The sequence below is a fragment of the Sus scrofa genome, chromosome 3 (assembly GCF_000003025.6).
Source record: "Sus scrofa isolate TJ Tabasco breed Duroc chromosome 3, Sscrofa11.1, whole genome shotgun sequence".
Classification (NCBI taxonomy): domain Eukaryota; kingdom Metazoa; phylum Chordata; class Mammalia; order Artiodactyla; family Suidae; genus Sus; species Sus scrofa.
Genome location: NC_010445.4, coordinates 74,814,598 through 74,828,400, shown reverse-complemented (window position 1 = coordinate 74,828,400; position 13,803 = coordinate 74,814,598).

Below are 13,803 nucleotides of genomic sequence, written 5' to 3'. Positions count from 1 at the left end.
AAGTTCCTACAGTTCATAAGTAGCAGCTCCAGAGATGTGTCTACCTGAAAACCTCCTCTCTGTAGGATCACCTGGGTGCTGTCAGCATGTCTTCTTTATAGCAAAGTGACCCAGTTATACATATATATGTATATATATACATATATACATTCTTTTTTCTCATATTATCTTCCCTCATGTTCTACAGAAGTAATTGGATAGAGTTCTTGTCATGGCTCAATGGAAATGAATCCAACTAGTATCCATGAAGATACAGGTTCCATCCCTGGCCTCGCTTTGTGGGTCAAGGATCTGGCGTTGCCCTGAGCTGTGGTGTAGTTTGCAGATGTGGCTCAAATCCTGCGTTGCTGTGGCATAGGCCGGCAGCTGTAGCTTGATTCAACACCTAGCCTGGTAACTTCCATATGTTGTGAGTGTGGCCCTAAAAAGCAAAACAAACAAGCAACAAACCACAAAAAACAAGTGATTGGATATAGGTATTTAGGTATTTAACAATCGCAAGTGTCAAGGATAGGCTTGCTTTCTTCAAAAAGGAAAAAAAAAATAATGTACAATATTCTAAATCAAGGGGAGTAATCATGTCCCACAGAAAGACCCCAACTAATTCTAACACCTGCTCAGTGAACCTGTGATGGCCTGAATCCAGAAGAAGCTTCAAGCAATGAAAAGAATCCATGACTCTCCATTTAAACCAAGGAGTCCAGTGTTCATCTCTGCTCTCAGAAATTTGAAAAATATGCCCATTTCCATGTGCTTTATCAATAGCTACTTTAATATTTCTAAACTTCCTGTCACTATAGGGCCTAGGTAATTAGGCAGAGGTGCTCAGGCACTATGTGATTTGAACATCAGTTCCACGGAGCAAAGACAGCTAGTGACGTTTGTCATTATTTTGATGGGCTTCTCACCACTGAAATAACCAAAGGGAAAAATGACAATTTCCTCTAAATTCATTTGTAGTTACTCTCACAAATAATTTTTGGCCACAGCCATCATACTGAACATTGGCTATGTGTCAAACTAAATCTCTGGAGATTATTTTAGCATAATTGATGGTCTGAGTTAATTTCCCAAGGGCAATTCTGAGAAATTTTTTTCTTTTTTGTCCAAGTATTTCTTTTTAATGTTGGAAGTCACTTCCGAATACATTTATTCTATTGGTTCTCGTTGTCTACGAAACCGACTGACACTGAATTACCTTTGATTACATCTTCTCTGATGTATGTAAATCAAGAGAAAAAGACTCGCAAGTGATCTTAAACCACTATGATTAGGTTTAGAGATCTAGCTTTTTGTATAGCCACTAGATACAGAAACAGGTAGGACAATTTTGGGAGGCTTAATCAAGGGCAGGGGTTGGAAAATTACAACTCTGGATCCACAAACGGTTTTATAAATAAAACTATTCTCAGCCATGCTCATTCACTTACATAATGGCTATGGCCACTTTCACTCTATAACGGCAGAGTTAAGTAGTTGGGACAGAGACCAACCGTTCACAAAGTTTAACCATCTACTAACTGGCCCTTTAAGAGAAAGTTTGTAGACTTCTGACCTAGAAGGAACTTTGGCTCCTGGCAGTAGCTTAAAAAATTAAAAATAAAAAAAGTTTTTCTGAGACGAACTTCTTTTAGCCAGAAATCTAATATTTCCTCTCGGCTCAGGACAGACTCATGATTGATGATCACGCTGATGTCCACAAAACACTGAAAAGCCTTGAAGTACCTTCTGAATCAGCAATGATTAAATCTCACTCACTTTGGGTCTCTGTTGTCCAGATTCATAGTCTCAAAACTGTTAGGAGTTTTCAAAATTATCTTTCACAGAAAAAGCAGAAACCTCTTCTGGTCTATACTTTACAAGCGGTCTTTTGGTCTCTGACTAGAGACCCCACAAAAGCGGGGCTTACGACTCACGTGATGCCCACACTATTTGGTGGCAGTTCTGACTCTTCACTCCTGTAAAAGCTTTTTCCCCACCCCGAGACAGTAGCTATTTCGTTGTCACTCGTGTGTCCTGTTCTAATACTTGAACTGTTAGTAAATTATCAGTGATGTCTCTGACATTTTATTGACAGCAAACCGATTACACGATTACACGGAGTGCTCCATCCTCCTACTCTGCTTTCTCATAGTAGATAAGGTAGGACGATAGTATTAGGCATGGGTTCCGAATTCAGGCAGACCTGGGTTCAACTTCTGGTCTCGCCACTTGAAAAATGGTGTGGCCACAGGCAAATTGCTTTAACTTCTCAGAGCATCTATTGTCTTCATTCACAACTTGGAAAATAGGAGAATTTGAAAGGAAGTATTAGAGAGGGACCAGCATGGTGCCTGACACACAGGGAGCTATTAGTAGTTGCAGAAAGTAGCAGGCTTTTTTTTTTTTTTTTTCTTTTACAGCCCCACCTGTGCAGGATATGAAAGTTCCCGGGCTAGGGGTCAAATCAGAGCTGCAGCTGCTGGCCTATACCTCAGCCCATGGCAACATTGGATCTGAGCCGCATCTACGACCTATGCTGCAGGTTGCAGCCAGATCCTTAACTCACTGAGTGAGGACAGGGATGGAATCTACATCCTCATGGAGACTACATCGGGTCCTTAACCCACTGAGCTACAATGGGATCTCTAGTAGCAGGCATTTTAAATGCTCTATGGGCAAAAGTCCAGTGCCAGAGCATTCCAAGGCCCCAAATGTTAAGTTGGAGCCAGCATTTGGAGCATCTTAGAAATGAAAGACCATCCTATATTTAAGATTTTAAGGATAACAATAGGAGTTCTCTGGTGGACTGGCAGTTAAAGGATCAGGTTTTATCATTGCTGTGGCACAAGTTCGATCCCTGGCCCAGGAGCTTCTGCATGCCATTGAGTATGGACCAAAAAAAAAAAAAAAAAAAAGGCTAACATGATCTCATGTATGTCATAAATATTCCAGGGCAAGGATTAATCTATCTAGTTCTCTACATGATATTCTGCAGAAATTGGGGCTTTTTAGTGCTTGATTTTAGCTCATGAAGATCCCCCCAAAAGTAAGTGATGGTAACATCAGACATTCTAAATGTGTTCAAATGGATGTTTGAAGAAGTATATTCATCTTTTCAATTCAGAAAAATACATGATGGAGATGAAGGAAATTGCTATACCCCAAAGGGTTGGATTATGAGAGTGTTTTTCTTCCTTGGAATTACTGCATTTTGTGAGATATAGCCATAGCTGTAGTATCTGATTTTAATATGGCAATTTTCTCCTATTCTTGGTTCTTCTGTTTAAGGCAACATATTGAATCTCATGTGAGGTACTCATCCTGTATCTGCTCAATTGAAAACATGAGCGTGTATGTTCGGAGCCCCATATGCTCAGGTCCGAGTTTCCAAGGAAACAAGGGACTGCTCATCTCGCTGCAAAGATGAACTGATGAATCACTTTCAGCCTGTTGCAAACCTGGATTCCGAATCAAATTCCAGAGTAGAGTTTTAAAAAATGTCAATGTCTTGTCATTTCTGCCTATCAAACCCTGGCGCTGTGGAGGCTGGCAGTCGGGCAGGCATTCGCTGATTTATCTCACTGCTGTTTTCCTGTGAACTGTTAATGAAATACTGTCAGAGGCAGCCAGCTCCCCACTGTAGCTCTGTGGGAACGGCCTTCCATCATTTTCATCAGCAAAGCTAGAAGAGGGCCATGTGCCTTGAGGATGTGCGGGTCTACCATGTAGGAGAGTGCTGTGGTCCTCCCAGCTCCAGCAGTGACTACTAGCTCTCGGATTTACACAGCAGATCAAGCAGAGGAATGGACATCCTACCTCCAAATTTTCATTGGCACTAGCATCCTTATAGTTGATGGCATTTCTGAATTTCTTGAATATGAGACTTCCTAATCTTTCTTTAGCATTTACTGATCAAAGAACTGTAGCTGTATTACTTCATTTAATAGTTACAACAAACCTTAAGGAAGAGAGCTGAGAGTGAGACACAGAGAGGTTAAGTACCTTTCCCCAAGGTCACACAGTTTGTAAGTGATAAAACTGGGATTTGAACCCAAGATGTGTCATCTCAAATTCATACCCTTAACACTGTATGCATCTTCTAAAAGACAAACCAGTATGTTTTTCTCTGTTTCAAATGAGAATGCCCATTCATTTGTTCATTCATTCATTCATTTATTCATCAAAAATAGACCAAGCCCCTATGCTAGGCTCTGTGGATGTCGTATCAGACAAGAAAGAAAAAGTCCCTCTTGGAGGTCACATTTTGTGGAGAAGACAGGCAATAAACAAATAGGCAGACACAAACAAGATAGAGACAGTAATACAATGGCAACATAGGAAATCAACACTGTGGTTTGAGAAGACGAATCGGAGAAGACCACAGTGTGCTTAAGATACAGAAAGGAAGCAAGATGAAATAGAGGTAGAGAAAGGCCAGAGCATTCTGGACCATAGAACCCAAACTGGGTTTTATTTCAGGGGAAGTGATGTCATCGAAGAGTTTTGAATCACATTTGAGGTAGAACCATCCCTTGTTCCTATTGCAAAGGAACTACAGGGGCAGGGATGAGATACACCTGTGTACCAGAGACAGAAAAATGCAGAAATTCCCAGCCTCAACTGTATTTTTCATGTATGGATTTAATTACATAACTAAAGTATTTCAGTGGTCTTAAAAGTCGAAAATGAGCTCTTCTATTATTTATTTATTTACTTACTTACTTATTTATGATTAAGGGGAAAGTCCACCGAATGAGAAAGTACACCAAGTAAGAAAGCACAGGAGTGGAACGGTACAAAAGGCAAGGGAGAAACTTAAAAAGGAGCTGCCGAACAGGTGAGCGGCCATGAGTGGACTCACTTGGACACCCTCCCGGGAACCTGACCCAGCTGTACGGAGATTCCCTACTTCCCAGACTCCAGAGCAGTGGGTATGGCTTTTTCCACATCTCTATGTACCTGACACAGCACCTTAATTAGTCTACGAGTGCCATTATATCTATAGAAGATGGACATAAGGAAAAAGGAATAAAAAAGAGAGGGAGAAAAGGAGGGAGGGAAGAAAGGAGGGAGGGAAGATGGAACTAATACTCCTGGTCTTTGGCTGACATTTTTACCTCTTGGGTTTGCATCTTCTTGGCTGTTTCTTTATTCTCAGCATTCCCTAACCCATCTTCCTGGGATTAAAAAAAAAAAAAAAAACCCATCCAACATGACACTTCCAAAAGATTAATATTTTCATTTCAACATTTCTGAAAGTATTTCAATGAAATTGCTTTCAAATGGTTTATTTTATATTAGATCATTGAGAGATAGATTAATGTCATAAACGTAGGTACTAGCAAGCAATATTTTTGTCTCGTATGTGCACATACTGTATATTTCATAACCTCTGATAACTTAAAGTCACTAATTTAAGTCAAATTAGGGAAAGGGCAGTATAATAATTGCTATATTTCCGTTCCTTCTTGATAACAGATGAGGCTTTTTTTCCCTCCACCAGTATATAATAGTGTGCTTTTTCTTTGGCTAAGATATAATAGCACTGCTCTACACGAACAAAAATATTTTTACTGGCTATGTTATTACTGAGAAATGCATTGGGAAAATGTAAAAATATTTCACCTTTATGTTGAAGAAAATAAACACAGTGGATTAAATAAAATTTTCACAGCTCTTGACACATGCCATATGTCACCACTGGTGAACGTCAAAAAGGCTTTGCTTCTTCTGAGAATCACTGGCTAAAACTGGAGGCACCTTGGGTTTTTATTGATTCACTACCCCAACCCACCTCAGCACACTGGACAAATGAGACCTGAAGATGTCAGAGGACAATCCAACAGGACGTCCAAGACTGAAAGCCTTGTTATCCAAGATCCATCCGTGTTAATCCCACCGCAAAATGCTGCCTCCCTAACGCTTCATTGCACAGTGCTGAAAATCAGAATTAAGAACAAGGAGCTGGGACGTTCCCTGGGTCCAGCTGTGGCACAGGTTCAATCCCTGGCCCAGGAACTTCTGCATGCCACAGAAACAGCCAAAAACAAAAGCATGAGATTATAATTAATATTTTAAAAAACTTAAAAGCTGTGACTCTGCCTCAGGCTGACTGGACTTCATGTCCTGACTTGGACTCTGCCTACCCCTGCGAGCCTGGATAGTATATTCTTACCTAGGCAAGCCTGAGTTTTTCCTATAAAAAGGAGATTTAAATGGTGCCAACCTCAATCATGTTCAAATATCAAACAGAATAAAGTAACGGCACATCGTAAGTACGAAATAAATATCGTCCATTACAACTATCATTATCAGCATCATTTATTATGATTCAAATATGTAATACACAAAACTCAACTTGTCTGATAACTTTTGAATACATTTATTTGCTTAAATGGGAATTCTAGGGTCTTTTATACACACCTAAAATCCTGCTCCGAAAGCTTCTAAGTCAGTTGTCTGATTATGATGACCTAAATATTAAGTATGCTTTTTCGACAATTTGGCAAATTCAAATAATTTGGACCATATGAATCCCAGATCTGCCTCTTTGGGAACATGTGGGCTTGGTAATTACTTAAGCTCTCTGTGCTTCAGTTTATAGCATGGGAATAATAATTGTGCCTACCTCATAGGGTGGTTGTGAGAATTGAATGAGTTACTACCGGTAAAGCACCTAGACAAGAATCTGGGGTATAGTTAGAGTTTAATAATTGTTAGCTCTCATCCTCACTCTCGTCATCATCACCACTGCACCATCATCATCAACATTGTTGTCATCATCATCATCCCATCACCACCACTGGGGATAGGGAGGTAACACATTAGAGACTGAAGATCTGCGGAGAAACAGTCATCTCAAGATGCCTCTTGGCTAAAGCACTACTTTATCAAGATGACTTTGGCGGGCTGCATACACTTTTATTTTGGACATCAAAAATATATGGGGGAGTTCCTGTTGTGGCGCAGTGGTTAACGAATCCGACTAGGAACCATGAGGTTGCGGGTTCGGTCCTGCCTTGCTCAGTGGGTTAAGACCGGCGTGCGTGAGCTGTGGTGTAAGTTGCAGACGGGCTCGGATCCACGTTGCTGTGGCTCTGGCGTAGCGATGGCTACAGCTCAATTCGACCCTAGCCTGGGAACCTCCATATGCGCGGAGCGGCCAAGAAATAGCAACAGCAACAACAACAAAGACAAAAAGACCGAAAAAAAAAATATATATATATATATGGGAATCTTCATTATTACTGGAAATATAGGAAACCTAGGTTACAGAAAAACAAGATCAATTTACCTGGTATATTAAAGACCTCTGGTACAGGCCAGTACACATTTTTCTTTGCATGTTTAATTTTAATTGTGTAAACAGTAGATAAATGCCTTTTGGTTGTAAAAGTACAACCAGTTCAGGAACAAACAAAATAAACAGTTAAATTTCCGCCGCATTCATACTGATCGCCCCTATCTCCTTCATTGTTAAAGGGCTAGCCTAGTGTTCTAAGACAGTTTCTATATATTTACAATTACAATGTGTGTAACTTTTAAATTTTTTAACACTGTACACTTTTTCAATTTTCCTTTCATTTATCACTCTTTTAAAGATCTTTGCATATAGTAGAATGGATCTGTTTCACCTCTTTTAACTGCTGCTTAATATTCCAATTATTGCTATTCCTTACTTCACTAAGCATTCTATTCATGAATATTTGGATTATTTCTCATTTTTTTACTTTTATATACAAGGCTACAGTGGGCTGTTCTATGTAGATTTTCATGCAAATATATTCTCAGATGTCTCTGTAGGACAGATAGTCACAAGAGGAATTGCTGATTCAAAGGACATATTCTGAAATCCTGATAGTTTCTGATACATCAGAGACAACGTCTCTAAAAAGGTTTATAACAATTTACATAAACATCAGAAATGAGTGATATTCTTTTAATTATTCAAATTTTTAAAGTAATACTGGGAGTTCCCGTCGTGGCTCAGTGATTAATGAATCCGACTAGGAACAATGAGGTTGCGAGTTCAATCCCTGGCCTTGCTCAGTGGGTTAAGGATCAGGTGTTGCCGTGAGCTGTGGTGTAGGTCACAGACGTGGCTCAGATCCCACGTTGCTGTGGCTCTGGCCTAGGCCGGTGGCTGCAGCTCTTATTGGACCCCTAGCCTGGGAACCTCCATATGCTATGGGAGTGGCCCTAGAAAAGGCAAAAAGACAAAAAATAAAAATAAAAAATAAAAAAACAAAGTAATACTGAAACTCAAGTTCCAGACTAGATATGATTGATTTTTAACCTAATCAATAGTTCTTAAATTTTTGGAGTCACACATTCCTTTGAGAATCTGATAAAAGTTATAGATTCTCTCCAACGAAAAGCATGAAGAGACGCAAATACACTGGACTACATCGATGGATGTTTCATGTCCCCAGAAGCTTCTGGCTAAATCAGAAGTTACACATGTGTGGGTCTGATGAGTGAGCCTTAGGATCCAGCCTTGACTATCTTCCTGTCCTTTTCCAAGGGCCTTTCTTTAGCTCCTCTTGCTTTTCTACCTAAAATAGGTACCAGGAGACTAGGCAGAGAAGTTGTGCCTTTACTGCATCTCGGAGTTCTCTTGTGGCACAGCGGGTTAAGAACCCACTGTTGTCACTGCAGCAGTGTGGGTTGCTGCTGTGGTGCGAGTTGGATCCCTGGCCAGGGAACTTCTGAATGCTGCAGACAAGGCAAAAAAAAATTTTTTTTTTAATTTTTAAAATGTTTACCTTTACTGCAGCTCCATCTAGCAGTGAAAAATCTGCTTTCATGTCCATCTTATTCAAGTTGTTTTGTTTGTCAGTCCGCAGTGAGAGTATGTTTCTGTCTGAGTGTGTGTGTGGGCATGTGAGCATACCTGCTCATGTATCTGTACTCACACAGAAGCTTTGTAACACGTTAACATAGAACCAGGTTGCCTGGCTTCAGACTTTCAACTCTGACACTAAGTGCATGACTTTAGGGAAGTCATTTCACCAGATAAACCAGCACTGAAGTTTCTTGGATGATTGAAATGTTCTATAATCTGTGCTGTCCAATCCAGTTGTCCCTAGCTCTGTGTGACTATCGGTCACTTCAAATGTGGCTAATGTTACTAAGGAATAAAACTTTTAATTTCTAAATTAAAATCACCACATAGGGCTAATGGCTATGATATTAAACAGTAAAATCTAGTGCCTTCATTTTCCTGTCTGCCATAAAGGAATAATAATTGTTCTTACATTATAGGAGTATGGTGAGGGACAAATAAATATACACAAAGTACTCAGGGTAGCATTGGGCACATAGCAAGTGTTACATAAGTATTTGCAATGATTATTATCGATTGTTATATAAAAAACACTGTATTAAGGTTATTGGGAGAAAAATAGATGTATGTGGCTCTCATGCTCAAGAAATTTGAAATGTCACCAAAGACACAATAATACATAATACATATTGTGTATTAAATATAAATAATACATATTGTGTACATGTATAATAATACATATATAATACATATGAAGATATATATAGAGAGAAACACAAATGTTAAATGATAGTCAGTCAAAACTCTGTGCAGTGTATACACCAAGACGTACTCAAGTAAGAGAGAATAAACCCAACCCCTCTGTGGAAACATTGTAAACAAAACCATTGAACTGAGCTTTGAAGGTTGCATAGGAGTTACTGAGTCAGAAAGTGTGGAACAAAGGTTCACAACATAAAGCTGGAAGAGGAAATGGCAAAAGTACATTCAAGGATGAAGAGTAGGCCTGTGTGGCAGGAAGGTTAATGGGAACCTCGAACGGACATTAATATTGGGCCGTAGGAGCTCCCCTTGTGGTTCAGCAGTAACGACCTTGACTAGGATCCATCCATGAGGACACGGGCTCCATCCCTGGCCTGTGGCGCAGGCCAGAAGCTGTAGCTCCAGTTCAACACCTAGCCTGGAAGCTTCCATATGCGGCAGGCATGGCCCTAAAAAAAAAAAAAAGAAAAGGAAAAAAGACCAAAAAATATTGGGCTGTATAGTTGGAGTCAGATGATCCAGGGTCTTCCGCAGTGGGATCGGAGACTAAATTTCATTCTCTAAACAAAGACTTTTGAGGGTTTGAGGGGAGGCATAGAAAGGCTTCTGGAATCAAGAAGCAGGAGAAAGGAGGGGCAGACAACAGACATTTAGAAGGTGTGTCAGGGAAGCAGGGTCTGGCCATAGGAGGGCCAGGCACCGGCCACCAGTGTCTGCTTATGAAGGTCGCCTCCAGCTTTCTTGCCACAGACGCTCTCGTCATTCCCTATGGCAGAGAGTATCCTGCATTGTCTACCAATGTCTTCCCACCAATGTCTGCATTGCTCCTTCAAGCTCTCTCCCAGCCCTTGCTCTATTTTCTCTCTTTTCTCAAGGACAGGCTTTTTTTAAAAAAAAACGTTTTGTTACCCTGCTTTTGTTCTGTTGTTTTGATTATCAAAATAATAACTACTCACTACAGAAAATTCAAAAAAACTGAAGATGTTAAAAATGCAGAAGAAAATCTGTGCTCCCCCCACCCCCCATCAGTTATGTCTTTGGCCTGATCTTTTTGAGATTTACAGAATTCTCCTGGCATTTTAAGGCATCTTTTACTGCCATGCTGAGACTAGCACTGTGCCTTTTTCAACATGTCCATAATAGTATGTTACATCTCACAGAAGTTTAGTGGGTGTTCTTTCAGTGACTAAAAAATAGGAAGAAAATGACTGTGATTCTCCTATGTCACAACTTACTTTAAAACTATGGCATTTCCACTCCAATACCTTACGGTGGATCACTCTGGGAAATCTATACCTATTGCAAATACTCTTACTTCTTCTCTAATGCCTCAATTATGCTAAAACTCTGGTTAATAAACACAACTGAGGGCACTGAGAACACCCACACCCTTTTATTCATACTTTACTCATGCCCACCAACCAAGCCAGTGTCTAAGTGACTTATAGGATACCTGAGTAGTAACAAACACACCCTTTCTGTGCGTAGTTCTGCATGCTCTGTTGAGTTTGACTGTTTTTTTGTTGTTGTTGTTTTTTGTCTTTTTGCTTATTCTAGGGCTGCTCCCGCGGCATATGGAGGTTCCCAGGCTAGGGGTCCAATCGGAGCTGTAGCCGCTGGCCTACACCACAGCCACAGCAACTCGGGATCCGAGCCGCATCTGCAACCTACACCACAGCTCACGGCAACGCCAAATCCTTAACCTACTGAGCAAGGCCAGGGATCGAACCCTCAACCTCAGGGTTCCTAGTCGGATTCATTAACCACTGAGCCACGACGGGAACTCTGAGTTTGACTGTTGATGGCTATTACAAATCACTAGATTAGTCCACCGACATGAGGATGCTCTTTTTTTTTTTTTTTTTGTCCTTTTGCTATTTCTTTGGGCCGCTTCCGCGGCATATGGAGGTTCCCAGGCTAGGGGTCGAATCGGAGCTGTAGCCGCCAGCCTACGCCAGAGCCACAGCAACGCGGGATCCGAGCCACGTTTGCAACCTACACCACAGCTCACGGCAACGCCAAATCCTTAACCCACTGAGCAAGGGCAGGGACCGAACCCACAACCTCATGGTTCCTAGTCGGATTCGTTAACCACTGCGCCACGACGGGAACTCCGAGGATGCTCTTTTATAGCTAAGACTCATGGCACTAAACTCAAACCCAAGAGCTTGCCTGCTTCACTCCAATCAAAGCTGCTAGAAACTTAGGTGTGGATTCCACATTCTTGGTCACAAATTCAAGGAAGTTTGGTTCTGCCCATATGTTTTAGTCACCCCATAAAATTGAGATAGATCTGGGGGCACTTTGCCCTATCAGAGCTTTCAGTCAGCAAACCTACCAAACATCTAAAAAAAAAAAAAAATTTGTGATGCCTCTCAAGAGCACAGCTAATATGCAAGATAAAAATCTTCCTTTTGTGATATTCAATGGGTAATGTAGTTAAAACATGGAGTTACATATTAATAAAAGAGAGTAATTTAGTTTATTATAAAGGTACACCAGGTTGTCACAGCAAACATTAAATATGGCAAAATCAATACATGGAAGGGTTTTGTTTAATTTTCTTTTCAGTGAGCTTCACCATCTGTATTTTTTTTTATTTTTGAATAATTCTTGAGTAGATAGAAGAGTAGAATTTATGTTTCTAGGAGTTCCCATTGTGGCGCAATGAAAACAAATCCAACTAGTAACCATGAGGTTGCAGTGTGATTCCTGGCCTTGCTTAGTGGGTTAAGGATCTGGTGTTGCCATGAGCTATGGTGTAAGTCACAGACACGGCTTGAATCCTGCGTTGCTGTGGCTATGGCCTAGGCCAGCAGCTGTAGCTCCAATTCAACCCCTAACCTGGGAACTTCCATTTGCCCTAAAAAGCATTAAAAAAAGAAAAAAGAATTTATGTTTCTAATTCAAACAAAAGAGTTAAAGGAGGAGTTCCCTGGCGGCTCAGGGGGCTAAGGATCTGGTATTGTCACTGCTGTGGTGCAGGTTTGATCCTTGGCCAGGGAACTTTCACATGCCACAGGCAAGGGAGACCTAAAAAAAAATTAATTATTATCAATATGTGCCTGAATTTAGTGCACTTCAACATTATTACATGGATCAAACTATAATTATAGTTGGAGGATATATTGGACTTATTTAAATTGGCCTTGCTCCAGTTAAAGGATTTTTCTCACTTTTGCATTTTAATTCTACTATTTTTATCTCTGACTTTTTTTTTCCTTTTTTGGCTGCCCTTGTCACATATGGAGGTTTCTGGGCCAGGAATCGAATCAGAGCCACATCTGTAACCTATGCCAAGCTGCGGCAACACCAGATCCTTCACCCACTGTGCCAGGGTGGACACTCCACCCCTAACTTTTTTGTAACTTTTCTTCCTTCTATTTTCAAACTCTTGAACCTACAATGAGTCCTTATTTCTCCATGTGCAATCCTTTTTAATTTTTTTCTTTTTTGCTTTTTTTTAGGGCTGTACCCAAGGCATATGGACGTTCCCAGGCTAGAGGTCGAATCAGAGCTATAGCTGCCGGCCTTTGCCACAGCCACAGCAACATGGGATCCAAGCTGCATCTGTGACTGACACCATGGCTCACAAGAACACCAGATCCTTAAACCACTGAGTAGGGCCAGGGTCTTCATGGATACAAGTCAGATTCGTTTCTGCCAAAACGGGAACTCCCTCTAATTGATTCTTAAGGCCTCCAAGTAACCAAACGACAACATCATTTCCAAACTAATCTTCCATTTTTCCTGAACAGTGAAGGCTGTCTATCCTTCTCATCCTAGCACCATAGGAGCTTTCTCTTGTCTTAACTCACATTTCCCATAGACTCATACTCATATATGAAGTTAATTGCCTCATAGGTTTTCATTTTCATGTTTTGTTTATTTGTTATAATATCTCAATTATATTACTGAGATATAATTTACATATGACACAATTGACCCATTTAAAGTCTGTAATTTAGTGTTTTTAACTATATTCATTAAATTGTGCTATCACCGTACCTATCTAATTTCAGACATTTCCATCACTCCAAAAAGAAACTGTGTACCTGTTGGCAGTCACTCATGATTCCTCCTTCCTTCTAGCCCCTGAAAAACCCACTTACATACTTTCTGCCTCTAGGGATTTGCCTATTCAAGGCATTTCCTTTGAATGGAATGGTCACCTCTTGTGTTGGGCTTCTTTTACTTAGCAGAATGGTCTCAAGACTCATCTCTGTTACAGCAGGAATCAATATTTCATGGCCAAATGATAGCCCATTGTATAA